At 43.0% G+C, this 22,966-nt stretch overlaps 1 protein-coding gene and 1 non-coding gene across 2 annotated transcripts in view; one reads left to right on the top strand and one right to left on the bottom strand.

Moving 5' to 3' along the window:
• Positions 1 to 22,966, top strand: part of SH3RF3 (SH3 domain containing ring finger 3) — a 311,825-nt gene that overhangs the window by 98,119 nt on the left and 190,740 nt on the right. The gene's annotated exons all lie outside the window — the stretch shown is intronic.
• On the bottom strand, positions 16,413 to 16,547 carry LOC115511368. Its single transcript, XR_003968029.1, has one exon. It is a non-coding gene; the product is annotated as a small nucleolar RNA SNORA1 (small nucleolar RNA).

Here is a 22,966-nt window from a genome sequence, read left to right as displayed (position 1 = left end):
GGCCCAGATTCCTGTTCTTAATTTGCTTATTCGAGTCAGGGCTGTTGTATTACATGGTGGAAGGGCTGCACCTGTGGATTTTCCACTGACGTGGTCACTTCCTGGGGAAGAGCACTGGGTTTGCCGCTTCACACCTGCATGCCTCAGTTTCATTGCAAGCAAAATCAGGGTTGCACTCACTGGCCTCGTTCTGTTTTATCCGTGGAGAGCTCCCTGGGGTAGACTACATCCAGTACTTTAGCTTATTGATAAATAGGTCCTTCACTGCCGTGGTTTCAAACCTTCCATATCTCCAGTCTCCCCTGCTGCTGGCATGACGGATTATCCTACAAACCCAGGAGGCCCGCAGATGGGAGCGCTTTTGCCTTTCGTCTCTCCACCTCCAAACTTGTTCATCTTTTCTCCTGCTGTCCTTCACTTCCCCGAAACCCTAGAGGCTTTTTTCTCACGTTGCAAGACCACAGCGCTTTCTGGACTCCTAAGGGCACCTGCTGAATTGGGGACGCCATCTCACCTCTAGCATCAGAAGAATTACTAAAATACATATTTAAAATAAGGGACCTTAGAGATAAAATCTAGGAATGAGAGGCCTCATTGACTACCAGATTGATAAAATTAGTTAATATGCAATGATGAAAAGAATGGGACAAGCTTGCACTTTCTCAAGTTGGAAAGCAAACTCTGAAAAGCAGTTTGTCTAAATCTAGAAAAGGCACAGATTATCTTTGATCTGGAAATTCCAGCCTGTGAATCTAACCACAAAGCAAACAAAACAGTGACAACAGTGTTTAATTTATACATTCGTGAAGAACTTTGTCACAATGACAAAGCCATTATAAAGAATGGAAGGATATTGGAACATTTAAAGTAGAAAAAAGATACAAAATTTTTTATGTGGTGTGATCCTCCCCCCTTTTTTCAGTGCCATGTGTATGTATGGGGAAAAAAGACTGGAAGGAGTATCTTTGGGAGTATTTTAGGAGTATCTTTTTTGATAAATTTATTTCTTTATCTAAAATTTTTTTTCTATGAAAAGGATTCCCCTATCTAGTTAATTAACACATCCATCACTTCACATATTTATCATTTCTTTTCTGAGAACATTTAGCTTCTGTTCCCTTAGCAAATTGCAGTTCTACAAGACAGTGCAATCAACTGTAGTCACCATGTTATTATGTATTAAATCTGGAGACATTATTCACCATATAGCTGAAAGGTTGTATCCTTTAACTGACCTCTGCCTGTTTCCTCCACTTCCCCAGCCCCGGCAACCACTTTTCTGCTCTGTTTCTGTGAATTTGACTTTTAAGATTCCACATATAAATGATATGATGTATTTGTCTTTCTCTGTCAGGCTTTTTTTTTTTAACATAGTTTTTAAAGATTTTACTTTATTTTTATTTTATATAAAATATAATTTTTTTTTTCAACGTTTATTTATTTTTGGGACAGAGAGAGACAGAGCATGAACGGGGGAGGGGCAGAGAGAGAGGGAGACACAGAATCGGAAACAGGCTCCAGGCTCTGAGCCATCAGCTCAGAGCCTGACGCGGGGCTCGAACTCACGGACCGCGAGATCGTGACCTGGCTGAAGTCGGACGCTTAACCGACTGCGCCACCCAGGCGCCCCTAAAATATAAATTTTTATTTTTATATTTAAAATTTATATTTTAATATAAATATAAATTTTTATTTTTATATTTAAAATTTATATTTTAATATAAATATAAATTTTTATTTTTATATTTAAAATTTATATTTTAATATAAATATAAATTTAAAATTTTATATTTAAAATTAAAAAAATTATATAAAAATTTTATATAAAATAAAATTTATATATATATATATTATTGTCAAATTGGTTTCCATACAACACCCAGTGCTCATCCCAACAGGTGCCCTCCTCGATGCCCATCACCCACTTTCCCCTCTCCCCCACCCCCCATCAACCCTCAGTTTGTCCTCAGTATTTAAGAGTCTCCTATGGTTTGCCTCCTTCCCTCTCTGTAGCTTTCCCCTCCCCCTTTCTCTCCCCCTTGGTCTTCTGTTATGTTTCTCAGGATCCACATAAGAGTAAAAACATATGGTATCTGTCCTTCTCTGACTGACTTATTTCACTTAGCATAATACTCTCCAGTTCCATGCATGCTGCTACAAATGGCCACATTTCATTCTTTCTCATTGCCAAGTAGTATTCCATTGTATATATAAACCACATCTTCTTTATCCATTCATCAGTTGATGGACATTTAGGCTCTTTCCATAAGTACTCTCTACACCCAACATGGGGCTTGAACTTACAACCCTGAGATCAAGCGTTGCATGCTACCAGTTGAGCCAGCCAGGTGCATCCCCTCTGTCTGGCTTATTTCACTTGGCAAAGTGTCCACAAGATTCATCTGTGTTGTGAAAAACAACAGAATTTCCTTCTTTCTCATGGTTGAATAGTATTGCATTGTATGTACATCATTATCATCTTTATGCACTTATCTGTTTATAGACATTTAGGTTGATTCCATATCTTGGCTATTGTGAATAATGCTGCAGTAAATATGGAGTGCAGATATCTCTTTGACATAGTTATTTCATTTCCTTTGAATATATACCCAGAAATGGAATTCCTGGATTGTAGGTAGTTCTATTTTTATTTTTTAAAGGAATCTCCATACTGTTTTCCACAGTGGCTGCACCGTTTTGATTCCCACCAACAGTATGAGAGAGTTCCCCTTTCTCCATATCCTTGCTAGAACTTGTTGTCTCTTTTCTTTTTGATACTTCTATTCTAACAGGCGTGAGGTGGTATCTCATTATGGTTTAGATTTGCATTTTCCTGATGATGAGTGATGTTGAGGGCTTTTCGTTGGACCTGTTGGCCATTTGTATTTCTTCTTTGAAAAAATGTCTAGTCACATCCTCTGACCATTTTTTAATTGTGTGTGCGCACACACACACACACACACACACACATATAGTTGTTATTGAGTTGCATGAGTTCCTTATATATTTTAGATATTAACTCCTTATCAGATACATGATTTGCAAATATTTTCTCCCATTAACTTGCCTCTTTATTTTGTTGATGATTTCCTCTGCTATGCAGAAGGATTGTCTTTTTTTTTCCTTTTTATCTTTTGAAAATTCTTACAGTGAGTTTGCATAACAATTTTTTAAATCAGAAACTCAGATTTAAAAAATGTTTTTCCTCCCTCTCCTTCCTCACCTCACAGGTATACCTCAGAGCTCAGGTTTTTACCCATCTTGTTTCATCACATCTGTGGCCCGTGTGGCCACACTCTCTGTCTGTAGTATTTATCAGTACTCTGCCCCATCCTCTGATACTCACCTTAGGCTTTGGTATCTTCCAGCTTTCTTTTATCTGTATGTGTGTGTATCTCTAGTCTTGTCGGGTGTTTTTATATTCTGCTTGGGTCTGAACACCAGTGTTCATTAGTCTCTTTCCTTTTAACATCAATTCTCTTTCCTTCCATTCCCCCTGGTCATAATCTGTTCTAGGCAGAATCAGTTCCTGTTTCCTCTGTGTTGCTGTCCTGTCTTGTATATCCCTTTCTCCCAGACTTCTCAACCTTGGCAGAACATTGAATTTACCTGAGAGAGCTTCAGAAATCCCAGGCCTGAGTTCCATCCCAGTGATTTTGGTGTCTTTGGTTTGGTGGAAGCTGGATTTGAGGGGTCTTTAAGTTCCCCAGTGAGTCTGCTGGAAGGAAGGCTGGGAACCCCTCTTCTATCTGGTGTCTTGCTGTACTTTGGGGAATCACGTGCATGGTGCGTATAAGTTTCTGGGGTCCTGACTCTTGGATATCAGCAACACCACTAGACCTACAGATCCCCAGTACCAGGCACTGGGAAAACAGCAGTGAGTGAAAATAACTCCAAGTGAGGAAGTCTGTTTTTGCACCAGCCACCCTGTCTTGGTGCTGGTCTAGCTGAGAATTTGATCAACCCAAATCAACCTCCTGTCTTGACTTCACCCGCTGGGGTTGTGCCTCCCTTATAATGAAGAATAAACTGGTATAATCCACATCAGTGGCCGGCTTGGGCATGCAGTCAGGACATGTTTCTCAAGCCCTTATTCCCTGCTCTGTTGCTCAGTCATTGAGACCAAACCTGGGGGCTCATCTTCTTCCATCATTGTTGCCCTCAGACAGGGATGCAGTGTACTTATTGTGGCTCTGACTCTGCAGCTCATAGAGGTCAGTAGTGGCTTTATCTCTGCTTCACATTGTCTGGTCTCAGAGAGGGAACAGGCATCAGAAAATTTTACAGGACAGCATTAGGAAATCAGGAATTACAGCGAAAGGGAATCCTGTCCCTGTGTGAGGCTGGGTCAGACTTTTATGACATGGTTCTGTGATTCTCAGTATATGGTCCTGCTATAGAAACTGGGTTCAGAGAGTCATGATTTATTACAAGGAAAATGTGGACTGTTTGTATACCTGTGTGACGATGGCCTAGTTACCCAGTCAGAGCCAAGCTATAACCATGAGAGAAGAGGTAAGACATTGTATTTCAGGAAGAGTATTTGGAAGAAGGTTATCACCTCCTACAGGTGTCTAGTGAGGGCTGATGGAAGCTTCTTGGGGATGCATGGGCACCGGTGGTAGTTAGGGACTGCCAGCCCAGAGGCCCAAGCCCACCCTCAAAAGCTGGCAGGGTGTGGGTAGAGCCAGAATCATGTGCCCATCATGGCTCCTCATGGCTCTTGTGGTACACTTGGAACCTCTGAGCTCTCTTGTGCTCTGTCCCTTTCCATTCACCCACTTACCAGCAAGTACAAAGGGTCTGCTGGATGCTGTTGTTACTCCATGCATCACAAAGAAAATGTCCCTATTCTCACAAGGTTTATATTCCAGTGGGGGAGGTCGACAAACATGAAACATTAATAAAAAAATAACCCAGATGTGGTGAAGCTTTTTATTTTGGTTTAGCCCAGTAGTTTAATTTTTCCTTTTTTCTAGGAAAATATGTCTACAGCTGATGTCAGAGAGATTACTGCCTGCACGGTCTTCTAGGATTTTTATGGCTTTGGGTCTCACATTGAGGTCTTTTATCCGTTTTGAGTTTATTTTTGTGTGTGGTGTAAGAAAGTGGTGTAGTTTCATTTTTTTGCATGTAGCTGTCCTATTTTACCAGCATCATCTGTTGAAGAGACTATCTTTTCACCCAATTGTATAGTCTTTCCTCCTTTGTCATAGATTAATTGACCACAAAAGCATGGGTTTATTTCTGGGCTCTCTATTCTGTTTCATTCAGCTCAGGGTGTATTTTTGTGCCAGTACCATACTGTTTTGAGTACTATAGCTTTGTAGTGTATCTTGAAATCTGGGACTCTGATACTTTCAGCTTTGTTCTTCTTTCTCAAGATTGCATTGGCTGTTCAGGATCTTACAAATTTTAGGATTCTTCATGGTGAAGGAAATCATCAACAAAACAAAAAGGCAACCTACTGAATGGGATAAGATATTTTCAAATGATATATCTGTTAAAGGGTTAATATCCAAAATATATAAAGAACTTACAAAACTGAACACCAACACCCCCCCCCCAAAATAATCCAATTAAAAAAAATTGACAGAGGACCTGAATCGACATTTTTCTAAAGAAGACATACAGATGGTTAACAGACACATGAAAAGATGCTCAACATCACTAATCATCAGGGAAATGCAAATTAAAACCTCAGTGAGATATCACTTTACACCTATCAGAATGGTTAAAATAAAAAAAAAAACCACAAGAAATAATAACTGTTGTTAAGGATTTGTAGAAAAAGAAGCCCTTGTGGTAGGAATGAAAATTGGTGAAGCCACTGTGGAAAATAGCGTGAAGTTTTCCTAAAAAATTGGAATAGAATTAGAAGTAATTCTATCCAAAGAAAGTGCAAACACTAGTTTGAAAGGATATATACACTCCCATGTATATTGCAACATTATTTACAATAGCCAAGATATGGAAGCAACTCAAGTATCCATATATGGATGAATGGATAAAGAAAATGTGATATGTAAGTACACACACACACACACACACACACACACACACACAGGGATACTATTTAGTCATGAAAAATAAGGAAATCTTGCTATTTGCAACAACATGGATGGATCTAGAGGGTATAATGCTAAGTGAAATAAGTCAGTCAAAGGCAAATACCATATGATTTCACTCACATGTGAAATTTAAGAAACAAAGGAATAAACCAAAAAAGACACAAACCAAAAACAGACTCTTAACTATAGAGAACAAACTGATGGTTACCAGAGGAGAGGTGGGGGGAATGGGTTAAATAGGTGAAGGGGATTAAGGGTACACTTATCTTGGTGAGTACTGAGTGATACACAGAATTGTGGAATCACTATATTGTATGCCTTAAACTAATATAACATTGCTAATTATATTTGAATTGTAGGGGGAAAAAAGAAAAAACTAGATGTGGGACAGACGACATGCAGATAGTTAATACTATAGGAAAGGAGAGTGGAGAATGACAAAATGATGACTTTCGTGTTTGGTGCTGGGGAACATCCTTGAAGGGATTCAGTCTCAGCCAATGTCTGAAAATCTGAGTGATGACAAGGAGCCAGCTAGGCAAAGATCAAAGATTGTGGAGTGGGGACACCTGGTGCCAGGATGCTACAGTAGGGATGACCTTGGCATTTTCAGAAACCACACAGCAGTCTGAATGGTTGTACAGTCCAGGGAAGGAGTTTGGATCATGTTCTCAGTGCACTGGGAAGTCATGGAAAGGCTTTAATCACAACAGTGTGCGATCTGGTTTGCTTTAGAAAGATCTTGCTGGCTGCTGCTAAGGGAAAAGATTGAGGAAGCCAAGTTGGGAGGCAGATGACCAGGTATAGGTGATTACAGTATCACAGGCAAGAAATGATAATGATTTAGACTAGGTTGTGGTAGTAGAGATGAAAATAAAAGAACAGACATAGGGTTTGTTTGGAAGAATGATCAACAGGTCTTGATGCATTGGATATTTGGCATGAGGGAGAGGTGAATCAAGGATAATTCCTAGAGTTTTGGCTTCAGCAACTGGATGAGTATTAATATTATTTACCAAAGCTGCAAAGACTGCTAAATATCCAAAGGGAGTATAAAGATTTCTAATTGGAACCTGTGAAATTGAAGGTACCTGTTAGGCATCAAAGGAGAGATGTCAAGTAGTCAGTGGGTTATACAAGCTAAAGACAGATTGTTGGAGTCAATCAATGGCATTTAGAAAGAGCGATAACGTGTTCCTGTTTTCCTAGGACACTCCTGATCTACACCAATTGTTCCATCATCATTGTTAAAGGACCCCTTTTCTCACTCTCAGCCTCACACCTCTTTGTGCTATAACTTATCATCTTTCACAGAGACAGTATTTAAAGCCACGGGCTAGAGAGTAATTAGAGAGAATGGTACAAATACAGGCAGAGTCTGTTACACTTCAACATGTTGATGTGGGAGGGCATTCAGGAAACAGCCACTGGATCAAGAGAAAAGCCAGGAGGAGGTAGACTCACCCCAGTCAGGAGAGGAATGTGGCTGGGAAGGGAAGAGTGGTCACATGTGAAAGAATGAGATGAAGACACAAAGAGTGGTCACTGCATGTTGCAGTTTCATAAGGATGGTCCCAGTGGAAAGGAGAAGGTGGAAGCCCACAGGAACTGAATTGAGGAGCTAGAATGTGTGATGAGCTTGCTACATCCTTCCTGTTGCCCCACTTTTCAGACAAAAATCATAATTGTAAGGAGCTAATTTAAATGCCATCTCTTCCATTAAACAGACCTCAGATTCCAACAGTGAACTGGTTAGAATTAATTGCCCTTCTGTATTCCCATAGCACCTTGTTTGTAACTTTTCATGTGACTTTTTGTTGTTGTTGTTCATTGTGTTTTAGCCATGTGTGCCTGGCTCCTTATTAGCTATAGATCACCTGGGGGCAATGACTGTTTATTTTCCATCTTCATCTTGCCTATGAAACTTAGCTTTGTCACAGTTCAATGAACCTATGAGACATTTGAGAAATGTTGAATGGATGAGTGAATGGATCTGTGAATAAATGAGTGAGTGAATGAGTGAATGGATGAGTGAGTAAATCATGAGTGATTGAATACATAAGTGACCAAGTGAGTGAGTGGATGGATGAGTGTGTGAATGGGTGAGTGAGTGACTGAGTGATTGAGTGAGTGGATGAGTGAATGAGTGCATGGGTGAGTGAGTGACTGGGTGATTGAGTGAGTGAGCGATGGATGAGTGAGCAAGTGAGTAAAGGATTGGAACTACAGTCAAATTGGTACCAAGTACCTACGCAGCATAACAGCCATGGGTGGTTGGTATTTCTGTTTGTCCCTTGTCCACCTCATTTGTTCATATGCAAAAGCTTCCATTTCAAGCAATGATCATTAAACACTGCAATGGATAATTGTAGAGTGGTTATTTTCTATTCTGTTGGTCCTAGGCTGCCTTTAATTCTAATGGAAACAATAGTTTCCTTTAACTGAAAATTTGGTGAATCCTTTTTAGCTATTTTTCTGTTTTCCTTGTACTGTTTGAAGGATATACTATTTATGGACTGCAAAACGATACATTCTAATCTGAGCTAGAGATAAAATGTAAAGGGGGGCATAAAACATTTAGGAAGCACACATGAATCACAACAGAGGATTACGCAAAAGCTTTCTCAGGAAAATGTGCACATTTTGCATTTAGGAACAGCCCAGCAAAGTGGCATACAGCTGATTTGTCATAATATATAAACCTCTGGTAGTACTAAGAAAATAAATACTATATTAAGTCTTTAGGCAAAGCCATTGATACTAGTTTCTATCTATGAATGCAATTTTGTGTTCCTGATGTGTTGGAAATACCCCAAAACAAATGCCAAATGTGAGATTGCAGATTAAATTTATAGGGCCCTAAGCTGTAACTATATTTTTAGATGAGACCTGTTCTACCTACTAATTCCTCTGGGAATAAACTGGCAGAATGAGGGAAACCCCAAAATGCCAGGTATAAGAGAAGATCTTATCAGAATTTCTGCTAGGCAGATTCAGGGAGGAAATCTGGGAATGGTATTATCTGTAGCCCTAGAAATCACAGCCTCAAGAACCTGAAGTCAAAGACATGCAAAAAGCCCTGATGTCCGGGCCCTTGAATCAGCCTGTGGCCCTGGACAAGTCCCTCCCTGTTACTGGCATCCTGGGGGAGGGGGGTTGATGCTGGTGCTGAGAACAGCCCTCTTTGCCGAAGCCAGGTGAGGTCTCACAAACCTTTCACACTGTGGCCTGTCACCAGTGGGGTCTCATTCCATATGGTGTGACAGTTGAAGCAGTTGGACTTGGGCTTGCCCTTGGTGCCTGGTGTCACTAAGGAGGTGAGAAGAATTCTTGCTCTTCTTGATGTTATACGGCATCCCCTGGAAATGTTCAGTCATGTTGTTCTGGGCAGCCTTCTTCTGAGGGACCCACTGCCAGGAGACTCCTCTGCCCAGCTGTCAGCAGAGCAGAAGGAGGGTCTCTGGTGCCTCTTGCAGAAAGCTCCCATTGCCCAGGCACGCCTGTGTACTTCATGGTGTACTTTGTACTTCATGGTCTCCATGCTCCTATAGCACCACAGACCCTGTCTCTCTGAGGGTCAGCTGGTTGCTACTCTGAGGCTTTTAGATTTAAAGATGGGAGCAGAGCCATGGTCAGAGTGAGGCCCATGCCTGTAGTTACTTTTTTCCGTCCTCAACAGATGGCCAGCATTGGCCTCCACCATCACTTGACTCCCCTTTGGGTGCTCAGATGTAATTTTTGTTTCCTTGTGGTTATTTAAGTCTGGATGTGCAGACCCTGAGAGTCTGACTAGGTAACTTGTACACAGTCCTTCCTATGTGAATCGGTCATTTTCCTTTCCAAGTGTCAACTGGAAATTAAAAATAAATTAATTTTTATTTTCTTTGGACAAGCCACACTTCTAACCTGACTTGTTATTATAGGGAATTGGGCTTTGAAGAAGACAAATTTAAGAGTATCTATAAATTATCTTCATGTTTTTTCTTTTTTCATGTTTGCTTTTTATCCCTTGAACTGAGACCAGAATCATTAAGATTTTCTTAAGAAGTTGGCTGCAATAAATATCCTAATAATTACAACTCAGGAAATTCATCATAAATCATTGTTTTTGCTGTATTTCCTTGGCCTTCAGATTTTCCAGCTGAAATTGCCTCAAGGGACCCTTAACATCTTTTATGGAGTTTGTAAACTCCCTGAGGTTGAAGAGTCTTGGACTTGGAATCTAGAACACCTAACATAATACTGGGCATTACTTACTGGGCTCAGGAAATCTTTTGAAGGAACAAAAAATATCTTCCTATAATGTAAGTTGCTGATTCACAAAGTGGCTTCTTCACCAAAAGTGTGTTGAAGCAGTTTTGAAATCAGGACACCTAGGTTCAAATCCATTTTCTACCTCTGGCTGGGATAACACCGAGCCAGCTACTTTACTTCTTTGAGCTTCTGTTTCCTCATCTGTAAAGTGAGATGGTGCCTACTTTGCAGGGTGGTTGTGAGGGGGAGTAGACCAAAGAATAACATGGCTAGTTGGGTGGCTGGTATGTATAGATGTCCCACATCCATGGTGCCCTCCTCTCTTCCTTCCCCATCAGCCTGCAAGGGTCTCACCTGACATTGTACAGCATAACGTGACAGGTGGCATTACTTTGACTTGTCTTAAAGCTGGATGCTTTCACATAGATGACCATGGAGGCAGTGAGGATGTGAGAGTGGAGGTGATATATAAACCTGGAACCGCCTCTGGGGTGTTCTGGGGTGAGCTGTGAACATTCACCGGGGGCTCTGGTCTTCAACTTTGCATTGTGGTGATGAGCAGTGCTGGGAGGCCTGTTCCATGTGATGAATGTGTGTGACAAGTGCTTGAGGGAGAGGACATTGGTGTCAGGTGGATGTCCCAATCCTCCCTGACTTCTGGCTCCAGGGGAACACTGCCACAAGACTGTGAGTGAGGAAGGGTGCTCAGTGGGAGAGGAGGACCTGCATTACAGGGAGTTGGTTAACTTCTTTCTAGTTAGACTTCCCACTGTTTAAGATAATGTGACACATTAACTGGAATCACAACTGCATTCAACAGTAGTACTGCTTTAATTTTTCATTTTCTCATATTTAGTGATGGGGGTCTCAAATATGAGTGTATGGATATTTTCCAGAGACATAGACTTAAATTTGGGTTTGCAGGGGCTGAGTGAGCAGTGAGACAGAGATCAGAATGAGGTCACACCCACAAACCGGTGCACCCAGGTTTAAGTGTGGAGGTTGTTCCTTTCAATTCCAGTAGCCAATGGTGTGCTAAGGATGGCTTTGGAGAGCTTCAGAAGCTCTCTCCCACAGAAGCTCCACAGCCCCCTCCCCGTACCCTCCATTAGTCTCCAAATAAGTGTACTTGCTAGGTAACACCAGTGACCTTGCAGGGCAGACTGAACTCCCAGATGACCTCTGTAGCTTACCACCCACCATGTCACCACCCTGTCCCTTCCCACAGGGACACTTCTGGGGGTGTCAGTGTTAGGAATGGTTCTGTGCAGAACCAGCCTCTTCCCGATTAGACAGGTGCAGGATAGTCATGCTTCAGGGTTGCCTGTCCTGGTCCAGGTGTGCCCGGCAACCTCTTCCCTTTGTAAACTTGTGCACGAGTGTGCTGGCTCATCCATTCTGACAGACTGGCTGTTTAGACAGTGCTTCCTCCAAGCTGCCCTTCTTGGTGTGCTCTTATTTTTCATATTAGCAAACTGAGCTTTTCATTATTCCTTGTAGGTATTGAAAATGTTTTTAATTGTGAAATATAGCATGGAACAAAAGAACATCTAAACATTATGCTAAGTGAAAAGAAACCAGTTGCAGAAGACTATATTATATTATCCTGTTTGTATAAAGTATCTAGATTAGGGACAGAAAGTAAACTACTGGTTTCTTAGGGCTTGGGATGAGGGTTGGGAAGTTACAGGGTATAGGGATTCTTTTTGAGATGATGAAAAATGTTCTAGAATTGCCTGTGGTGATGGTGATGCATATCTGTGACTGTATCAGAAACCACCAAATCACCTGATGGATGGTTTATGTCTATATGTCATATATCATATGTGTCAAAAATGAAGGCAAAATAAAGATATTTTATGATAAATGAAAAAACATGTGCACAACTTCTCAGATGATACTAAAATGAACACTCATGTACTCAGCAACCAGAACCAAGTGGAGTATCCTACAACCCAGAGGTCTCATTTCGCCGCTTCTGCCCCAGAGGTAACCACTGTCCTAAATGGTGTTAATGACAATGTGTGTTTGCATCCATCCCTCAACTAGGTATAGTTTAATTTTACCTGTTGGTTAATTTTGTACATATGGATTCATACGGTACCTATTTTGTGACTTCTTTTAGGCACTGTGGTTTAGATATATGTTGCCATAGATTTTTCCTATTCACTGCTACATACAATTCCATTGTATGGAGAATACAATTCATGCACCCATTCTACCATTGATGGCATTTGAGTTGTTGGGTGCCATTATGGCCAGTACTGACATAAACATATTTACCTCCTAATGCACACATGCAAGGATTTCTGTAGAAATATCCCTAGTAGCAGAATTGCTAGGCTATAGAGTCCATGCATTTTTATCAATGATAGATAATACCAAATAATTTTTTGTCAAGAAAATTGTGCCAATCTATGTTCCTAGAAGCCAGAGGTGACAGTTACTGGTGTTCCATGTTTTCAACAACACTTGGTATTCTCAGGTTATTAATTTTTGCCAGTCTAGTGGGTATGAAACGGTATTTCAGTGTGTGCATTTTCCTGATGATCAGTGAGAGTGAACATCTTTTGTATATGTCTTCCCATATTAGTTAGCGTTTACTGCATAACAAACACCCCCAGAATGTAGAAGCTTAAAATAACATCCATTTCATTTAGCCGACAATCCCGTGTGTTGGTTGAGATTACCAGCATAGCGGGAATGTCTGGGGACTCTCCATGTGGTTTCTTATCCTGCAGAAGGCTGAGTTGGGCTTTTCATGTGGTGAATGATAGGTTCTAATAAACTGCAAGAGAGGGCAGATGCCATTGTGCACTTTTTAAACATCTGATTGCATTATAGTGTTGCTGTCTCATTGGCCAAAGCAAGCCACCAAGGCTAAGTTCAGTTTGGAAGAGAATTTTCCAAGGGCCTGGATCCAGGGAGACATGAATCCTGTTGGAGGACATTATTACACAACCCACCATAGTACCTACTTCCTGTATTTCTTTAGGATGTTGGTCTTTTATATTGCTGGTAGGAGTTCTTTATATAGTCTGGATACTAATTCTTTGATAGTTATCTGTGCTAATTTTGGATCAATAGAAATTCCTTTAATAAACAAGATCAACAAAATAATAATAATGGCATGTTTTCTGGGCTAAATTTGGAAAACATTACAGTGTAAGGTAAATACAGAAAGGTTATTTATCTCAAAGGAGGAACTAGAATCAAACTCCTAAAACTTAGTAATTTAACTTCTGTATCTGTTATAACTTAGTAATCAGCTATTTTAAAAAGCTGCCTACATGGAGATTTAGGATTTTTAGGAATATTAAAGACCCGGGGGGAAATTAGTATTGGTTAGGTAGGACAAAAACTCAAATCAGTTACTTGTAATAAACTTAAATAAGTGCAACTCTTTTAGAAATTCTCTTTTTAGATTCTCTATATTAACCTTGTGTATTTAGTAATATACATATTGTACTCTACATAACTTGGTTTTCTTCCTAAAATTATCTTTTAAGACAATTTGATATTTTACTCAGAAAAGTACAAAGTTTCTAAATATTTTGAAAAAATACATTGATGTATAAAAGGATGGATATTAAGATTTTAGACTTTGAGGGGCTCCTGGGTGGCTCAGTCGGTCAAGTGTCTGACTCTTGATTTTGGCTTAGGTCATGATCACATGATCTCATGGCTTGAGCCCCATTTCGGGGCTATCAGTGGAGAGCCTGCTCGGGATTCTCTTTCTCTTTCTCTGCCCCTCCCTTGCTTGCTTGATCTCTCTCTCAAAAATAAATAAACTTAAAGAATATTCTAGACTTTGAGTTCTCTTCCCCATGTTTTGCTTATTTAAAGCAAAAATACTCCCCAAACGCAAGATACCCCAAACACAAGATAAATATTTCACCATTATAACAAAAAAGACTGTTTGGGCTTAATCTAGAACTTTTACAGGGTCCAACAGAACCAGAGTTTATTTTTTCAGAGGAGTAGATAAGTGCAAACTCTCCAAATTTATTGAATTTGATGTTTACGAATGAGATGATTTCCTCATCCCCACAAGTGCTTTGTCTTCTTGAAAGGCTTCAGTTTTATCTTTTTTAGAGATGCCTCACTGTCCCAGTTTGCCTGGACCTGAGGAGTTTCCTGGGACACGGGTGCTAAACCCTGGGAACATACCAGGCAAGTTGGAGGCTAGTTGGTCATCCTCTTCTTCACAAATTTCAGAAAGTAAAATTCATTGGTTTGGATTCATGCCCACATCTCTAGCCTTTAAATGTGCTTAACTTGCTTAATTTCCTTCTTTGATTATTTTTTTTGCCCCCTAACACAAATCGTTCCTGCTGGAGGTGGAAATATTCAGAAAGCAGGGCCCCGGGACTGGCTGTGTGGAGTTGGCCTCTGGAGGGTGTGTGTTGCTCCAAAACGGGCTGGTGAGGGCTTTCCTTGTTGCCCAACGCTGACAGTTCCTAATGCTGCTCATTTTGTCACATAGGCAGCATAGTCGCATTGCCTACGTTCATGGTTTTCATGTTACAGCCACGATTTTAAAGCAGCATATTCTGATTTTTCTCACTTAATTTAGTAGTCTCTTGGTTTAGATTGCACTTGGGGCTGTGCTTAGAGTTTTGATAAAACTTAGTTGTATATGTGTCATTTTGGAAAGGACTGTTTGGAAAATAGGACATAGAACAGATGGTTATAAAACCACCAGGTCAAATGGAGATCATTATTTCTCTTTTATTTAGAGGCAAATGTTGCTATATAGGTTGACATATAAAGATATATAATACATAATTTAAGGAAATATTCAGGGAGTAGAGACTAGGGAATACAAATATGAGCATTTTTTCTTATGATGCATTTTCTTCATTCTAAAACTATTATATTGTTTAATTTCTGTCTTAACAGTTCCTAGATCTGCCCTATGATGTTGTGCAGCTTGTGCACTGCACAACTTGGAGTGGGGGGGCAACTGTTCACATTCCAGTTATCCTAGATTTGTCTTGAGAAAGGGATGCCTTGCATAATAATGCTCCTGGGCAAATGGAAGCCAGCATGACTGCCTCCCTGACCCTCCCAATAAAGGTACTTTACAGAACACACGAAGGAAATAAAATTTTTCTTCTGCTTACATTTTATAGCCTTCCCTACCCTCACTGTAGTACCTCATATCTCTGACCTGAGACAGTTGATCTGTTTTCTAGTTTTAACACATAGCAGCATAATGGTATAGAACACAGAGCCAGGGGCCAGTGCTGCGGTGTTCTACCTGCACAATCCAGGGGAAGTTACTTGCCCTCTCTGTGCCTTACTTTCCTCATCTGTACAGTGTGGGTGGTTCCTTCCTCAGTAGGCCAGTGGGTGGGTTAAATGAATGAATAGGGTAAAGCACTCACAACTGTGCATGACATGTTGTATGTAAATGCCACAGCCTTGTTCAGCTTTGCCTCTGACATTGGTCTAATGCACACCTGTGTTTAGCAAGACTGAATCTTTTTTTTTAAGCCAATACATTTTTATTTAAGGAATTTTATGTGTGATTCCTTCTATAGCCAATCACCATAGTTCCTCAAAGTCAGAATGATAATCTTCAATACGGCCCTTTTAAAAGGAACTTTTTTTGTTCAATCCATAGTTCACTGTCAGTCCAGAGCTCTTCAGTTTGGCTTCTTTGATCTCCACTTGAATATGAACATACTTCAAAAATTCCCCATCGCTAATCTTTGGGATCTAGTTTCTTTATGTTAGGACCCTAGAAGTCAAATTGTAAGAAGTGCACTGATTGTGCACTGATCTAGAATTGTTAGTCCTTGTTTCTAATATTAAAAAGTCTTGGGGCGCCTGGGTGGCGCAGTCGGTTAAGCGTCCGACTTCAGCCAGGTCACGATCTCGCGGTCCGTGAGTTCGAGCCCCGCGTCAGGCTCTGGGCTGATGGCTCAGAGCCTGGAGCCTGTTTCTGATTCTGTGTCTCCCTCTCTCTCTGCCCCTCCCCCGTTCATGCTCTGTCTCTCTCTGTCCCAAAAATAAATAAACGTTGAAAAAAAAAATTTAAAAAGTCTTGTTGCTTCCCCTCCATGGCTTGAGCCCAGCAGATGCTGTTATGGGTCTCACTGTCACCACGGCAATAAACTTGCTGTGATGGTAGCAAAATGTGTGTCTCAGTGTAGCCGCGTTAACAATCTCTGGACACCATGAATGACAGTGCCCATTTCCATCTAGAATGAGGCTTTAGCAAGACTGCACCTTAAACTCTGGTTAGTAGGTAAGGGCACAGGTAGAGAAGTCATGACCTATTCCTTGACCCCATGAGAAGAAGGCCAGGTCAGTAATCATTGTCTTTGTCTCTTTTCTTCTGGGATTTGCTTCTCCCTGTCTCAGCAGCAACCCCCCCCGCCCCCCAGTGTGTGATTGTCTATTTATGTGCTGTTTCTCCTGTGAGATGGAGCATCTTCTATGATGGAAGCTTAGATTTCCAGGACTTTGCCAGGTACATGGCAGGGGTTCAGGGACATTCAGCTTCAGCGAATGGATTGGGTCTCCTCTGGGATTTGGGAGGCACTGCCTCTCCAGGGCAGTATTTTCTCTCTGTGTCATAATTCTCGTGGTCAGGCCCAGCCAGGCGGCACTCACCACATACCGCATTCTGGTCTCAACATCCAGAAAAGTGCTCCGGAAGGATATTGAACATCCGTGTGGGGCTCTGTAAGTATCATTTACATCAGAGCTTAGATGGCACTTTTGACCCTGAGTCAGAGTTGTGACCTAAGCAGGAGAGGGGGGTTCTTTATGAGGAGTTGTGCAAGCTCACAGTCCTCACAAGGCTAAAGGAGAGGCCGGTGTGCCTGTGCCATTATGTGTGTGTGCACACATGTAGTTCTTTCTTCGTGTGTGGGGTTTCTCTTACCTTATCAAATGTAGGCAGCAAGTTGAGGCCACAGAATGGTGTGTTCATTCCATTTTGGTGTTTCTCAGTGAGGTCACCGTACCAGGATCCCAGTAGACAGCTTCTCATTTATTGAATGAAACTTGGGTAAAGCTGTTCTAAGAACAGAGGGCATTGGGCATATTCATTTTTGTCAAGTTTGCCATTAGCAATGAATCTCCGGGTTGTTTTCATGTTAGTACTCAATATAAATATCTGTGAAGCTGTGAACACATTTACAATTTCTAGTCAACTAACTAGAAATCATCAGCCACAGAAGATACAAAATTAGCAAATACCTATCAAAATAAACTCGACAGTTCTTATCAGACATGCCATAACCTCTATAAATACGAGATGTCAAATGAAATGTACCTAAGAATTTGGGCAACTTTTAGGAACTGTTGGAGAGAACTTTCTGAGTTGTTTTAAGCAAAGGAATGATCAGAAGTGTAGAAGGACCTCATAGTAGCTTTCAGTAAGTACTGTCTGTGGCTGGGTCCAGAATCCCAGCTGGGGTGCGCCTTACTGATTTAATGAACATAGTAACATGGAGCAAGCTGCCTGTTGCTTGTGCTTTTAATAGCAGAGGTTTTCAGAGAAATAAGCCAACTAAATTGGTTTTTCTTCTTGTCTCTTTAATTATCCCTGCTCCAGGCCAGTGAATCGAGGCATAGTGGTAGGAAGGGAGAGAACATCTTTATTTTCTTGCTGCAACCAATGGTATATACCCTTTACCCTTTGCTGTGTGTGCTTGTGCACAAACACACATACTCTCTGTCCACCCTCTCTCTCCTGATCACAAATGTGAGTGCATATTGTTTCACACCCGGCTTTCTCACAAGCCTATAAACGCTGCTCTGGAGAGACTGAGGGTGTGGCCCGTGCTGCTGTGGCCTCAGTGCCTTTGCAGAGCACCCGCGTCCTCAGTGCATGTTCCCTGAGCTGAGAATGAGAGAAAAAGTAGGTTGACACCACACTGTGAAGACACTGCCATTTCCGTGGAGCCCATTGCCCCACCAGTGCTGGCTCAGCATAATTCCAGGAATCCAGGCGGCCGCTGCTGCTGCTGCAGGAGTCCTGAGGTGAGCTCCGAAGGCATTCTGACGTGCCAATTTAATGGGATTTTAATCTCATTAGGGATGCAGACGTTGCACTGTCATCGCTGGAAGGAACGTAAGTGATTCAGGCTCATGATTTATTTAAATGTGGAGGAAAGGGCTCCCTTAGCGAAACAGGAAAGTATCTGAAGCGCAGATACTTTACGGTGCAGGCGCTGCCAGGTCCCTGGGTGTGGGTAGCCCAGGGACCCCTTGGATCTGGGTGTGTTGGGACTTTGAGAGCTTCTAGAGAATTTGTTTAGAGGATTGTGCCTTGGTTTTTATTGTTACTTTTCTTCTTAGTCTTGACGGCCTAAATTTTATCTCCTAAATAGTTTTTCTTTTTCTCATTTTCTCTGGATGGAGTTAAGCTTTATTCAGTGAAAGGGAAAACTTCAAGCTGTTGATGAGTGAACCACTAGAGAAAACAGCAAAGGAGGATTTTATTTCAAGGTACCTTAGGTGCCGGAAGACAGACAGTGGCATCTCTTGTGTCCCATTGCCCCAGAGACCAGCTGCCATCCACTGACTGTATTTTTATGCGTATTCATGAAGGGAGATGGATGGAGCCTTGCAGAGAACCAGCAGCTCTTCTTGGTGGGAAGGCTTTAAACTACCTCTTCCCTTCACACTGCCCGGCTTGACCTCCACTGCACCTGAGTCCTCTCGGAATGTGCGCATCCACTTAGTGGCAGCCTCAACACCACCAGAATCCCTCTTGTCCACTCCAAAGTCTCTGTTCACATCCTGGGAAAATGCCCATTGGGCCAGGAGTTGTTTTTTTGTGTGTGTGCCACGTGGGCACAAAGATAAATCCTTTTTGGAGAGGCTAAATCAAGTCATTCAGTCCATCATGTGACAAGGAAATAATAAATCAACTGTCTGCTTTTCAACTCTGTGGGCTTCACAAGAAGAAAGAAAGGAAGCAGCCTCGAGGCCTCCCTGTAAGGGCAGCTGCCCTGTGTCTGTGCAGTGTCCGCAGGGAGGGGGCAGGACCAGCCTATGTCTGGGCTGAAGGTGGTTTGCCGGGGGCAGTCGGGGAGGGGTGGCCTGAGGGGAGCAAAGCTAGTGTTACTTCCTTGAGTTGTCTGGGGCCAGGATGGTTCTGCCTGCCACTAGCTTCCTAAAGAAAGTTCTCTCTCGTTCTCCATGCATGGTGTGTACTCTGTAAAGTTTCTGGCATGTTATCCATTTCCTGAATTACACAGCTAGAGCTTCCCCTATCTCAGTTTCCCAAAAAAGCAAGTAACCCAAGTGCAGAAACCCAGACTAAGAATATGTTTTATGTAAAGGAGACAGAGACGCAGTTCAGGTGGAGATTGTATTGGAAACCCCTTTTCCCAGATGAGTCCCCATAAACAACGGCATGCTGCATCCTGAAACCAGAGTCAGGGCTGCCCCCAGGCCCAATGTGAAGCCCATCACCTTGGCTTTTGTGCCAACCATTTTGGGAGACTTTTCCCCCTTTGGTTGGCACCATGCTTGTGCACACACACATACATGTAAGTACTTTCTCTTTTGTGGCTCAAGCAGCCTTGCTGTCCCTGGACCCCAGGAATCTGCTTGCCCTTTGGAAACAGGCTTCTTATAAAGACTTTCAGATTGAGGGAAAGGGAAAGAGCCTGGTGCTGATTTGGCTCAACTGTTAGAAACACCAAGGAGCTGCTGGCTAGTAAGACTTTAGCCATCAACCTATACTTATATAAGGATAAATTTACCTTAATGACCCCTAGAAACAAATACATAGTGCCAAGACTTCCAGGCATCCTTTGCAGGGGGTGAAATGAATGTTTACTGAAGGGATATTATCTGTATGACAACCAGAGGAGATTGTGCTCAAATTTTCAAGAGCAAGAAGCTGACAAGTCAAGAGGAGTGCTAAATCTAGTGAACCAAGGTTTCAGTGAGGGTCTCTGGAAACTGAGAGCCTGAAGGCTTTCTATTCCTTCTGGGGTATTGGGGAACCTTCCTCCTGCCCTCAACTCACTGCTGTCAAGGCCAGGCTGACTCTATGAGCTGGCGAGAACCGTGTGCTGCTGAGGGACACAGGCATGGTGTCACCACTCCAGTCCTCACTGGTAGTCCTGTCCAGCACAGGTGACTAGCTGTCTCTGCAGTCATGGCAATTCCTGTAGGCTAGTTTCCTGTGTTGGGATGTGGAGCAGACCACCACATGTGATCCTGTTCTGATGCAGCTGGTTGCCTCCTGCCTCTGGGAGCCCTACTCTGGCTAAGCTGTGGTGGCTGAGCTGTGACTGTCAGAAGGTCCTGGTTTGTCCAAATGCAAGACTGTACACAGTGATTTAAACCAGCAAGCTGTTCTGCTGTTTGCTGCTCTTAGTATGGGTACTCCCAGGTCAGAGCAGGCACATGACCAGGCTTGGCGGCCTGGACTGGGCTGGGGGTTGGTGAAGGCATCTTCTGAGCTCTGACTGCCTGTGGGGAGCTGCGCTCATAGAGCTAATTGGCTGTGCTATTCAACCACCATATCCTGTGGTTGGGGTTTTGCCTTTAAGAACAAATTGCAGAGAGACTGTCTTTGAGGCCACTGCTTTCCCTGATTCTGTCCATCCCATGCTCACCATGCCCTCTCTACCTGGGTGGCCAGGGGAGGATGACTCTGCATCCACCTTCGGGTAAAGGCAGCTTTCAGAAGGGGGAGACAGCTTCGGGCTAGCAGGGGATCTGGTTTTCATGTGACTTCATCATGAGATTTTTGATACACACCTGCTGCCAGATCGTAAATGATAGCCGCGACATACCCATGCAGTTCAAGCTAAATCACAAAAGCTGGGTCAGGGGATTCATAAGGCTCAATTCTCAAATAGTGTGTTTGGGCTTCTATAGCCTCTGGGGTCTGACAAAGGAGGCTCTTGGGCCCTGAGATAATGTTGTGGCTGGTTCAGAGCCTGCAGACAGAGGCCTGGCTCTGACACCCTCTGGGACCACCACTCAGAGCTGTGTTTGTGTTGCGGGGAGTCTTAAAAACCCACAAAGAGGGCAGGCTGGGGTTCCTGTGGGTTCTCTGTTATGATTCCCCTGTGCAGTATGACACAGTGATACATTGGCCAAGCTACGATATCCTAAGAGAGTGTTCACAGAGCACTTTTTCTCACAATGCCCTGGAGTTACCATGTTTCAGAGGCGCTTTATGTGGGAGAAGTTGGTGGCAGGGAGGAGAATATGAGCTAAATTAAAATAGAAGGATTTCTATACTTGCTCTTTCTGCCTACAGAAGAGTTTTTTTCTTTGATTTTGTTCATTTCACTTTTGTTACATGGAGGGTTCAAATAGGTGCCTGTCGAAGGGGCTATGTATCAAAATGGGGCCCCCCTTGATGTCTGTGTTAGGGCTACATGCCTGGCTCTGTGTGCTTCTAGTATTTGGGCAGCGTCAGGCTGAGGGACGGAGGGCAGTGGGCACTGTCTGAGCCCTGTTTGTGATATACCAAGAGGAGCAGGGACCCAGGCTGAGGCACCTGTGTTCTTGGATGCCTTGAGAGCTTTCTCTGCTTATATTCTCTCCCCCACCTACCCCAGCCAGAGAGATCCTTCGCAAGTGGTACCCTGAATGTTTTTTTTTGGTAGAGAGATGCTTGCAATGTTGACCTCAGCCTAAAGCAGAGGGGTTCTTTAGGGTCTTTTCATTTTCTAAATTCTCAGCACATCTTGGTAGTAAATGCATTCCTGCGGCTTCCCTGGTGGTTATTTATAAACTTGCAGTGCACTAACTAGGCTTGACAACCCTGTCACTTAGCCTTGTCCCTGGTGGAAAAACCATGCAAACTGTCGCCTGAACTCCAGGGCTGGTGCACAGTCTCTGCTGACCCTTGGCTGGGATGCCAGGTGTGGAGAATGAGAGGGTATGTGACCTTGGTCAGGGGGCTGAGTGGGCCCCATTGAGGGGCCCAGGTGAAGGGTCAGTATGCTGTGGGACCAGGTGGGATCTAGTAATGGGCAGGGCAGCTGGTGGGTAAGCCATCCCACACAGCCCAGGATGGCAGGTCATGAGACAGAACTCTGAGGCAGCCGCAGCCAGGCTGTGACAGTGGAAGGGTGCAGGAATAGGCACACCCACCCGAAGGGCCAGTGCCGCAGGCAGCTCTGATCCTCCTCCCACAGGCTCTGAGGAGAGAGTGGGCAACACAGAGCCTTGTGCTTCTCCAGGAAGCTGGAAAGATAAACTCCCCTGTGTTGTCTGGGGGAGTCAGAACCAGAAGAGCTTCTGTGGGCTCCTGGGAGGGAAGGAGTGGGTATCCTGCTGTCACCACTCACATGTGTCTGATGCTATGAAGTTCAGAAGGCACTTTCAGGGAAGTTCCTTCATTCTTCACACTGCCCCATGGAGCCTTGTGTGGGTCATTATTGCTCTGCCTCTGAGGGCAGAGCCCTGGGCCCAGGTGCCCCCAGGAGGCACTGGTTCCAGGTTCATGCCCTCTGGGAACAGAGAGCAACCCAGGCAGAGCAGATGGTGCCGGCTTTCATTGGCTCAGGGGCCTGGTAGGGACTGTGGGTGGAAGAGTGCCAGCCTCTGAACCTGCGTATCTGGGCTTAGCCTCAGCTCCGTGCTCTTGCAGTTGAGCTCGGTGGTTTTTTTGTGTTTTTTTTTTTTTTTAATGTTTATTT

The sequence above is a fragment of the Lynx canadensis genome, chromosome A3 (genome assembly GCF_007474595.2).
Source record: "Lynx canadensis isolate LIC74 chromosome A3, mLynCan4.pri.v2, whole genome shotgun sequence".
Classification (NCBI taxonomy): Eukaryota; Metazoa; Chordata; class Mammalia; order Carnivora; family Felidae; genus Lynx; species Lynx canadensis.
Note: the sequence above shows the minus strand (reverse complement) of the source record. Positions and strands in the feature narration are given on the sequence as shown.